The sequence below is a fragment of the Aegilops tauschii genome, chromosome 2 (assembly GCF_002575655.3).
Source record: "Aegilops tauschii subsp. strangulata cultivar AL8/78 chromosome 2, Aet v6.0, whole genome shotgun sequence".
Lineage (NCBI taxonomy): Eukaryota > Viridiplantae > Streptophyta > Magnoliopsida > Poales > Poaceae > Aegilops > Aegilops tauschii.
This window is the reverse complement of record NC_053036.3, coordinates 545579717-545590489: the sequence shown is the minus strand read 5'-3', so window position 1 is coordinate 545590489 and position 10773 is coordinate 545579717. Positions and strand designations below refer to the sequence as shown.

The 10773-nt window shown below is 53.4% G+C and overlaps 1 non-coding gene and 1 pseudogene across 1 annotated transcript; both read left to right on the top strand.

Annotated features, from left to right (window-relative positions):
- The first annotated feature begins 1416 nt into the window (after positions 1-1416).
- LOC109748516 (uncharacterized) lies at positions 1417-2819 on the top strand. Its single transcript, XR_005769021.3, has 2 exons — positions 1417-1743; positions 1837-2819. It is a non-coding gene; the product is annotated as an uncharacterized protein (transcript).
- Positions 2820-3356: 537 nt separating this feature from the next.
- Positions 3357-5230, top strand: LOC141041238 (uncharacterized; annotated as a pseudogene).
- The last annotated feature ends 5543 nt before the right edge of the window (positions 5231-10773 follow it).

The following is a 10773-nucleotide window of genomic DNA, read 5'->3' as shown; positions in this document are numbered from 1 at the left end:
CATGTCCTCCCAGCTCCACTGTCAAAGAAGACCCCTGTCTCCTCGCCTGGCTCGAAGGCGCCGAACCGTTGACAGTGTAGCAGTTCACCCTAGAACCTGGGAGGAAAGACACCGGCAGGCTGCATTTGGAAAGGAACCTAGCTCACCCGACTAGCCACGAAATGATCTCAAGGAGCAGAGCACCACCCAACACCCACGGACTGGACACGGATGAGGAAGAACTGCCGGGACGGACGGAGGAGCAGTAGCACAGTGTCCCTGTAGGCGTTGAGCCGCTGACGAACTCGCCGCCGACAAAGAAGACCAGCTACTGCCGCCGCTGCACACCCACCACTTCGCCGAGGAGCCCACTGCCCACCTAGCTCCCAAAAACGGCGCCTTCAGGAAGGACGCGACGCCAAGGGCGCCGCCGCCGCCCAACAGAGTTGAGGTTTTCACCCGGGAGACTAGAGGGATGGGGGGCGACGGATCTGACCTGAACGGCGCCTCCAGGGAGGGGAACGGCGCCACGAGCGTCGCCGCCGCCAAGACCGACGAGGCCGGCCTGGAATTTCTCCCGGTCTGCGAATCCTCGCCTCCACCACCCCCACGACGCAAGATCCGGCGGCCCGCAAAGGAGCCGGGCAGATCTGGCCGGGGCGGAGCACTCGAAACAGGGGGGGCAGGGGCGGCCAGATCTGGCGCCACCGCGAGCCACCAGGGCTCCCGTCCACCAGGGCACCCGCCATCCACACGGCCAGGAACGCCGGCCCACGCCCGCGCCACCCCCTGCCACCGGGCCGGTGACGCCTCTCCGACCAGGGCCGCCGCCCTAGGGAACACGGCCCCCCGCAGCAGAGGCAGGGGCGCCAGGGCCCCGCCGCCACCTTCCTCGGCGACACCCCGGGCTTGCCCGGCGGCGGCCTCAGGCGGCGGCGAGGAGGAGGGGAGAAGAAAGGGGAGGCGACGGAGCTAGGGTTTGGGGCCCCCGAGTCGCCCGAGCAGGGGCGACGCCAGAAGAGAGTACTCAAGGACGGCAAAACGCTCCGATCGCTTCCTTTAGGAGGCTGGTAATCACATGCATTAGCAGCCTCTTTCCTTGAAGATTAAGCTACATCCTGGCAATCTTGCCCCGAAAACCTGGGACACTCCTTCCCAGGATATGTAAGCTTACTATATAGATCAGAACGTACTACTCCATATGCATACTTACTTACATGCATGTATAGCCCGGAGTTACGTAGCTAGCACAGGTAGCATAAATTGAAAGTTTCATCTACGCATGCATCTATGCACGCAAAGTATAAGCTTTTCCACTTCAAGCGAGCGGCACGCAGCGGCGTTGACAAGCGCCATGTACGAAGCAACCAGATAGATACTAGATGCCAACTCGATCGATCGATCGCCTATAAATTGCTAGGAACCATGCATACAAACGTACCCATTCAAGTCGATCAATCATCAGCAAAAAAAACACTATAGTAACAACTGACAGCGTGAGGGCGCTCGCAATGGCGAGCCGTTTGGGAGTCATGCTGGCTTTAGCGGCTGTCGTCCTTCTTGCCGCCGCGGGGGCCGCCGCCGGGCAATCCACGCCACGGCCACCCAACGCCCAGGGCCCGAAGCCGAAGCCGAAGCCGATGAAGGTCAAGTGCACCGAGAACCGCAAGGAGAACCCCTACTGTTTCAACCGGAACATGGACTGCCCCGCCAACTGCCCCCAGTCCTGCTACCCCGACTGCAACACATGCAAACCCGTCTGCGGTAACCACTGGATCGATGCCATGTCTTAACAATGGAGCTACTTACGTACGTTGATTTTGTTGGTTAATGGTTTTGGTTCGTGCCTTCGTGCAGTCTGCAACACCCCGGGGGCGTGCGGCGACCCGCGGTTCATAGGTGGTGACGGCAACGCCTTCTACTTCCACGGACGCAGGGACGCCGACTTCTGCGTCGTCTCCGACCGCGACCTTCACATCAACGCGCACTTCATCGGCAAGAGCGGCCACAGTGGCATGTCCCGGGACTTCACCTGGATCCAGGCCATCGCTGTGCTCTTCGACGGCCACCGCCTCTACCTCGGCGCCAGGAAGACCGGCACCTGGGACGACGCCGTCGAGCACCTGGACATCACCCTGGACGGCGAGCCTGTCTACCTTCCCGCTGACCTCATCGAAGGCGCCAAGTGGACGTCCAGCCGCGTGCCCGAGCTGTCGGTGACCCGCACCAAGGCGGCCAACGGCGTCCTCGTCACCGTCGCCGGAAAGTTCAGCGTCAGGGCCAACGCCGTGCCCATCACCGAGGAGGAATCGAGGGTGCACCGCTACGGTGTCACCGCCGATGACTGCCTCGCGCACCTCGAGCTGGCGTTCAAGTTCGACGCGCTCACCGACGACGTCCACGGTGTGGTCGGACAGACGTACCGCTCCGACTACGTCAACCATTTCGACGTGAGGGCCTCCATGCCCACCATGGGAGGAGATGCCACCTTCACCACCTCCAGCCTGTTCGCCGCCGACTGCAGCGTGGCGCGCTATGGAGTCAGCCGTGGAAACGACGGTGCCGCGGTGCTATCTGAGCTCGCTGGTGTCACCTGCGCCAGCGGCATGGACGGCAAAGGTGTCGTGTGCAAGAAGTAAAACGCTTCTGCCATGCATATGGCGAGTGCCCGTGTATGTCTGCATGCATGCATGGTTGACAAGTACAGACAGAAATAAGCAAAGGACATACATTAATGTGTTTGGAACTTGTAACTTTATCAAGAAATAGTATGCGTCCGTTTGCATTATCTGTTGCACCGGCGAGAATATCGATTCAAACTTTACATTCAGCTGTTGAAATTCTATCTCTCGTTTGGTGACTTTGCCGCCTGATGCCGGGTTTTATGGACTATTAGGGAATAAATTTATCATTGAGCATTTTTTCCTAACAAACCTTTTGGTTGCTTGTTCAATTTCACCTCTGAGTTGTTACTTGTTACTTGTTACACAACTGTTGATGATGCAAGGTGCAGGTAATCTTCTACCAATGTGGTCCACCAAAGGCATTTAACTGTTGATGATGTAATTCCACCTCTGAGTTGTTACTTGTTACACAACTGAATCTGATTCCGCTTTCCTAGCATGATTGGAATTCCATCTCGGTTCTCCTATGGATTGGTTGTCAACCTCAGTAGCTTTGCTAGTTGCAGAAAATAGAAGTGTGTGTAAACAAAAGAGTACGGTACTTTATATGTGGAAAACTGGACCGGGATTCATATATACGGTAGTTCAGCGACACTAGCCGATTTTCCCACCGTCTTTTCCCTTTCCCTCCATTTTCCCATTGCCGACCCCATTCTCCCCCGCCGCTCCCACCATTCTCCCTGATCCGCCCCCATGCCGCCGAAGAATTATGCGCCCCCTCGCCTTGCCACAGATTTCGTCCAGGCAAAGCAAAGGAAGCCGAGGGCGCCGATGGCAAGGCCCCCGGGCTTGACGAACACTCAGTGGAAGGCCGACGTTGATCACCGTGCAGCGGTCACCACCGATCGGCGGAACAGGCTCAACATGAAGAAGGCCAGGGATGCAGCGGCGGAGCAGGAGGCGGCGTCTCGCACGGGGATGGCGAACATTCCGCCTCAGCAAGCCGGCCAGTGCCCACAAGGCGCGTGGGGGAGCCAGCAGAGCGTCGCGTCGAAGGCTAACTTCTCGCCGCCACTATGGGGGTACGCGCCCTTGCCTGGCTACGTCGACGGTGACGCGCATGGCGGCTTCAACCCCAACATCACCTTCCCGCATGGCGGCTTCAACCCCAACATCACCTTCCCGCATGCCCCCCCCAGTCTCCAACCCCGACCCGCGCGCGTCCCCTCCCGTCTTCAACCCCGACCTACGCACTCCTTCCCCCGCGTTCACCGCCGGCCTCAATGCCCAATACAACTACTTGCCACCGACGTACTCAGACTCGCGTGCGCCGTGGGGCCGTACCCTTCGCAAAGGGCTCGGCGCCACAGTTCAGCAGCACCGAAGCCGACATGGACGAGATCATCACGAGCGGCTCGGTCGCCGCCGCTGCATGCACCGGGTTCCGCACGCAAGGCAAAATGCTGGACACCGCTGTCAACTTGGAGGACGAGCACGACGACGCCGAGGAGGAGGTGTAGGAGGAAGAACCGGCGGAGCCAGCGCCCAAAGGGAGAAAGAAGAAGCGGGCAGCAAACGCCAGGCCGGGCGAGCCTCACGTCAAGTGGACGGCCAAGGAAAATGATTGCCTCGCTAAAGCATGGAAGACCGTCAGCGTCGACCCGATCACTAGCGCGAATGAGAACGCTGACACGTACTGGAGAAGGATCAAGACGACGTTCGACGAGCGCAAATTGGTCGACCCCGACTTCGCCAACATCCACATGGATCGCGGCGAGAAGGCCATGGCGAACCATTGGGCGACCATCCAGCAGGCCTGCAACAAGTGGCATGGGATTCAAGAGGAGGTCATGGCTCGCCCGGAAAGCGGCGCCAACGTCGAGTGTCAGGTATGGCTATCACTCGCCAGCCCAGTTCTTCGCCGTGCAGTTCGCTGACACTTGTTCTTCGACTGTGAGATGGTTCAGATGTTCGACATGTTTCGCCAGGACAACAACGACCAAGAGTTCAAGTTCCTTCATGTGTTCACCAGGATCGAGTCATACAAGAAATGGACAGAGTGCCGGCTCGCTCTCGCCAAGGCCAAGGAAGGTGTCTACAGTCCGAACGCGCCTGCCTCGGCGGCGGCAAAAGGGCGCCCTGATGGCAACAAAAGAGCCAAGGCGGCGAGGGACGCGGCACCAGCTGCCGAACGGCTGCAATCGTCGATCGAACAGTGCATCGTCGATGCCAAGGGCAACGCCGCCAAGAGGGAGGAGAAAACCGAGGCGAGGTGGTCGGCGTTGATGATGAAGCAGGACGTCATGCTCGACCTTCTTAGGACCAACGTTGCCGCGAAGAAGAGGAACACCGACCTGGCATTCCTGATGGGGGCAAACATGTCGATGATGGACGAGCAGGTGGAGGCATGGTACCTAGCAGAGCATGGCCTCATCTTGGACTAGATGACGGGACCAGCGGCGACCATTACCCCTACGCCCACACCCATGGCTAGGCCTATGCCTAAGCCGACGCCGACACCGAGCACTGAAGTTGTGCCCACAACACCGACGCTGAGCACTAAAGCTGTGCCCACAACGCCAACACCGACCTCGGCCAGCCCTACGACAGAGGAGCCTCCCGTTTGAGTTCCATGTCTATGGTTCCTACCCTTTTGATTACTGGACTTTGGCTATGTTCGATCGCTGACCTGTGGCATGATCATCGCCGAACTTGTGTCATTTTTTGGTAGCGGGAAAGTGAACTTTGAATTTTGTTGCATCTGGAGGCCGAAACCTAGGGGCGCCGTTGGAAACTCGACCCCCCAGGCCAAAAAAACCGCCGGCGGAAACGCCCAAAGCCGTTCCCCGGGTGCGCTGGGGGGGCCAAACGGCTGGAGATGCTCTTACATTCAACTGTTAAAATTCTATCTCTCGTTTGGTGGCGGATCTCTCAGCGATGTTCTTTGTATTTTTTTGGTTTTACTTTGTCGCCCGATGCCGAGTTTTATGGACAATTAGGGAATAAATTTACCATTGAGCATATTTTTAACAAACCTTTTGATTGCTTGTTCAAAATGGTTGCGCTCTTATAGAGAAGCCTCTGGTTCTATTTTAGTTTTTCCACCTACAAAAACATAACAGAATCCCCAGCTTGTAAGTCAGGCATGAAATTTGACGATACTTGTGTGCAAGCTTGAACACATTGCTCCATCAGAATGAGCCACAAAGAGTGGTGGCCTGAGGCACAAAGTTATGATCATAAGAATCCCAAACCAGCTTACGGCATATTGAACTTGTTGAAAACTTTATGGAGATGCTTCATTAAAACAACTTCATTATGTATCCTTGTGTTAATGACACTTGAACCCCCTTGAATTTGGGCCAAAACACCATGTCCCACGTCACCAAAGACTTTCCAGGGGTCTCTAAATTCCGTATCCACAAGCATTTCCGCTCAATCCTTTCAATTTTCTTAAGAATCCCAAGGAGGTGGATAAGGTAAGTAGATCAACATCGAAGATAGTGCCTAACGTAGAAGTTGCAATCGATTCCCCTAATTCAAGAAACAAGGTGCAGGTAATCTTCTGCCAATGTGGTCTACCAAAGGCATTTAACTGTTGATGATGAAATTTCACCTCGGAGTTGTTACTTGTTACACAACTAAATCTGATTCCGCTTCCTAGCATGATTGGGATTCCATCTCGGTTCTCCTACGGATTGGTTGTCAATCTCAGTAGGTTTGCTAGTTGCAGAAAATAGAAGTGTGTGTAAACAAAAGAGTATGGTAGTTTATATGTGGAAAACTAGACCAGGATTCATATGTTCACGAGTAGCATCTCTCCAAGTGTCAATTGTGCATAAATATAAGCATAGACATTGTACAAAGAATTGCAATGCTCATGGCAAATTCATAAATGTCATGATAACACATAAGCCGCACGTCCATGTATTCATAGACCACTATCTAACAAGCATCTATAGCTAATCGAAATGGCATATCCATACCACCCTAGTTGTTTCCATGATTAATGAAAACATCATTTGAGTGGACTAATGGTTTCAACGAGTTTGTTTCAGGACTTTGGACTGATTTTCATATTTAGGTTCAAGGCTATATGTGGGAGATGATTGGTTACCCACACAAACGTTTTTTCTAGTAGTTGTCATCATCAAGCTCAGAGTTGTCCTTTCGAGGGTTTTTAGAGGATCCAAGATTCACATTAAGTATAAGTCACAACCCTACTATGAAGAGGGGCACCAACAAGTGCTTTGGTTTAAATTCAAAAAACACATCATAAGCCAAAATTATCCAAAATCCCCTCCCCAACCATCTTTGTATAAATTTCCAAATACTTTGGATCACCATTCTTTTTGTTCCAGAACGGTCGACCCCTATATTCAGGACCTCCTCACTCATTCTACACTTAGGAGATAAGATTTCATCAACACTTATGAGCTCTCTTGGTTTGCTTCTCTCTCGTCACAATATAAGTTCGGTACATCCTCTTCTTTTCATTTGAAACTTTCGAGTTGTGTCTTAACTCTTTTATGCCAATTTTGAAAAAATGGCGATGACTGTTCTACACGATACTACATAGCAAATTGTATTGCTGCTACTTCCAAGCCATTCTATATACTAGTAGAAAAGTTGCTACCTTTTTTTGGAGCCCCTCCCATTTTTTTCCATTTGTACTTCCGAGTGTCATATTTCATCACATTCCTGTACACTACCCAAGCCGTTCAAATTTATTTGAACTGGTTCAATAATTCAGCTGGTTTTATACCGGTGATTCCAAGCCTAATTTGCTTTTGTGCATGGTTAGGTTTTAGATCTCGTCCACATATTCTCTACCATACCTCTTTTTGAGTTGGCAACCATCACCACTTCATTCCACTCCACTCAATACATAATACACGTAAATCCAAGGCAAGAGAAGAAGAAAGAAGTGTTGAGTGGTTACATGATTCGCTTATTGATTCTTTGAAAACCAAGAACTCCCCTTTCCTTGAATACCTACACGTCAAGATAATGTCTTTCACCACATTCACGTTCTTATAAGAGAGTTTTCATTTGGATTCTTGAAAGAAGCTTTGATTGGAAAATGTTTCAGTGAGCTCTTACCAAGGAACTTTGCTTTGTCTATTACTCCCTGACAACCAATAACCCCCCCCCCCCCTATTAGACTTGATTCACCTACTCAGGCAAAAGGCTTATGTATTGCCAAACAAAGACATGGGAAATGATCATCATTGTCTATTGTTAGTGAATACAAGGCCAATACAAACACAATACGAACATGTTCACTTGCAGACAATTCATAACAAACATTCTTCAAGTAGTTCGCCTAAGTTATTGGTTGCATTTCTTTATTGCCCCTTTGCGGATCATTCAGAAAATATGTTGTTCATAAGTTGTTTGAGCAGAGATCCCAAAACACACAGTCGGTCTAAACTACAAAGCTCAAAGGTCGGGCTCACATCACTACAAAAAAAGACACATCCGTGACATTTTGGGCCAAACGAATTTTTTTCCAGTCATTCTTATGACACTTCTATGACGATAATTGTGACAAAACCCTGTATCATCATAGATGTGGTGGCTTCCTACTTCTATGACAAAAATGGGCTTTTCGTCCTGGGCGGGACGGAGACGCAGCTGCATGACATTCTTTGGGCCGTCCATGACGGAAAAAACCGTGGTAGAAGCGAGGGCAAGGAAAATATCGGGGAGTTCCCACTTGCGATGGGTGGTCGGGCCGAGCGATGCGCGTTTCTCTCGTACACATATGTGCGTGGGTGCGAGGCGTTGGGCTCTAACTAAACCCAAACGAGGTGTTCGCCTACTGAATCCGAGCGATTACACTGCAGGCTACGCGGTACTGAACCCGAGCGATCGATCAATCTGGCTGTTAACTGAGCCCGATCGAGCGATTCCTTCGCTACTGCTGCTAACCGAAGCCGATCGAACCTGCTGCCTCTTGATGAACAGTGAGCGTTGTTGGGGGTTGGATGGACAGGACCCCGTGGTAGTAGCTAGAGGCCGTTGCCGCTGGATGAACAGGACCCCGATCGAGCCGGTTGGGGATCGATGAACAGGACCCCGTGGAGGGCTGGATGAACAGCAGCCGGTGGAGGGCTGGTTGAATAGTAGCCGGTGGAGGGCTGGATGAATAGTAGCCCGTGGAGGGGTGGTTGAACAGGACCCCGTGGAGAGGGCTGGTTAAATAGTAGCCGGTGGAGGAGCGGTGGAGGCTGGATGAACAGTAGCCCGTGGATGAACAATAGGTGGTGGAGGCAGGAGGGAGACACCGTGGATGAACAGTCGCAGGTGGAGGCTGGAGGAGGTCGACGGTGGATGAATAGTAGCCCGTGGTGGCTGGAGCGAGGCAGTAGACGGTGGATGAGCAGTAGCCCGTGGAGTCCCGTTTTGCGGTACGCCACACCCCTCTCGATAAATAGGACCCCCATTTCGACCGTAGGAGGTCGAAGAGAAGTCCGTTCCTCTGTTTTGCGGTACGCCACACCCCTCCCGATCAACAGGACCCCGTTTTGACCTTAGGAGGTCGAAGAGAAGTCTGTTTCCTCCGTTTGGCGGTACGCCACACCCCTCCCGATGAACATGATCCCGTTTCGACCGTAGGCGGTCGAACACAAGGCCGTTTCCTCCGTTCTACGGTACGCCAGGCCTCGTTTTGGTTTCGTCCAACCTGGTTGGCTCCCGATGAACACGACGCATTCCGTTGCCTCCCGATGAACACGACGACACAGTTTCTTCGTTCCGACCTAACCGGTTGGCTGCCGATGAACAGGACGCCGTCGCTGCCTCTCCATGTACACGAGCCCTGGTCGTACGTATGCGCGAGTAGGCGTTCGAGACCCCGCCCGTATGTACGTACATGGCCATATTTACTTTCTTGCACCCTAGTTGTACGTATGTGTACATGATTTGACGGGACTGCGTGACATGCTACGTCTGCACCTCTACGACGACATGTGCCCTTCCTTACTCGGCCACGGTTCATCGCTGCAGCCTGCAGACAGACCGATTGACCAGTATGTACGTACACGTTCGCGACCAGATAGACAACGCTACGTACGCTTCGACCAGATGGGTCCCGACTGTCAGGGAGGATAAGGAGGCACTTCCTTGTGTGCGAAGATATAGCTGGTGGGTCCCAGCATCAGGGGGAGAATCATATTTTTGCCCGTAATATGGACGCACTTCCTTGCGTGCGAAGATGTACCTGGTGGGTCCCAGCAGTCAGGGGGGAAAGTTTTTTTCGTGAAATACGGTGGCCCATCCGGTGCGTCCCTACTGTCAGGTGGAGGAATCATTATTTTGCGCGTAATAAGGAGGCACTACCATGCTGCGGCCGTGGACCCAACTGTCAGCCTCTCCACGTACAGTACTCTTCCAATGGAAGTCGTTCCTTGACCACATTGACCACGCCGCGCCAAGAGCACCAAGGTGGTGGACGACGGTGAGGCCTAGGAAGGGGACGACACGGAGCCGGGGAAGACGGGGCAGTGGATGCCCACGCGGAGAGGAGTACGAGGGTTCACTAGTTCGGCTGCGGTGTGAGGCTGCCGTCGCCGCCGAATTACAGGGGGTGTGGGTGAGTATAGGGATGGCCTGGCCAGCGGTGGGAGTAGTAGGGGGCGGTGAGGCCTCCGCGGCAGCACAGCCGGCCATGGGAGGCAGGAGCAGGCGACACGACCAGCGCTAGGTTGGGCGGCTGGAGCAAGAAGACCAGAGGTTGAAGAAGCACTACGGCCGTTGGATGGACATCGTACGGTCACAAGAGCTAGAATCGTTCATATTGACTAAGTTGACAAAGTGCTCCGTCCGCGTCAACTTAGTAGGCCCACTAGTCAGCCTCCCACTATGGTGGGTCCCATCTAGCCGGGGGATTATTCATTTTTTTGTGCGTAATAAGGAGGCACTTCCTTGCGTGCGAAGATATAGCTGGTGGGTCCAAGCTGTCAGCGGGAGGAACGTTTGTTTCGCAAAATACAGAGGCCCTTCCGGTGGGTCCCAGCTGTTAGGTAGACGAATCATTATTTTGCGCATAATAAGGAGGCACTTGATTGTGTGGGTCCCTACTGTCAGCCTCTCCACTTACATCGCTCTTCCAATGGCTGTTGTTTGTTGACCATGTTGACCATGCCGCACCGAGAGCACAAACGCG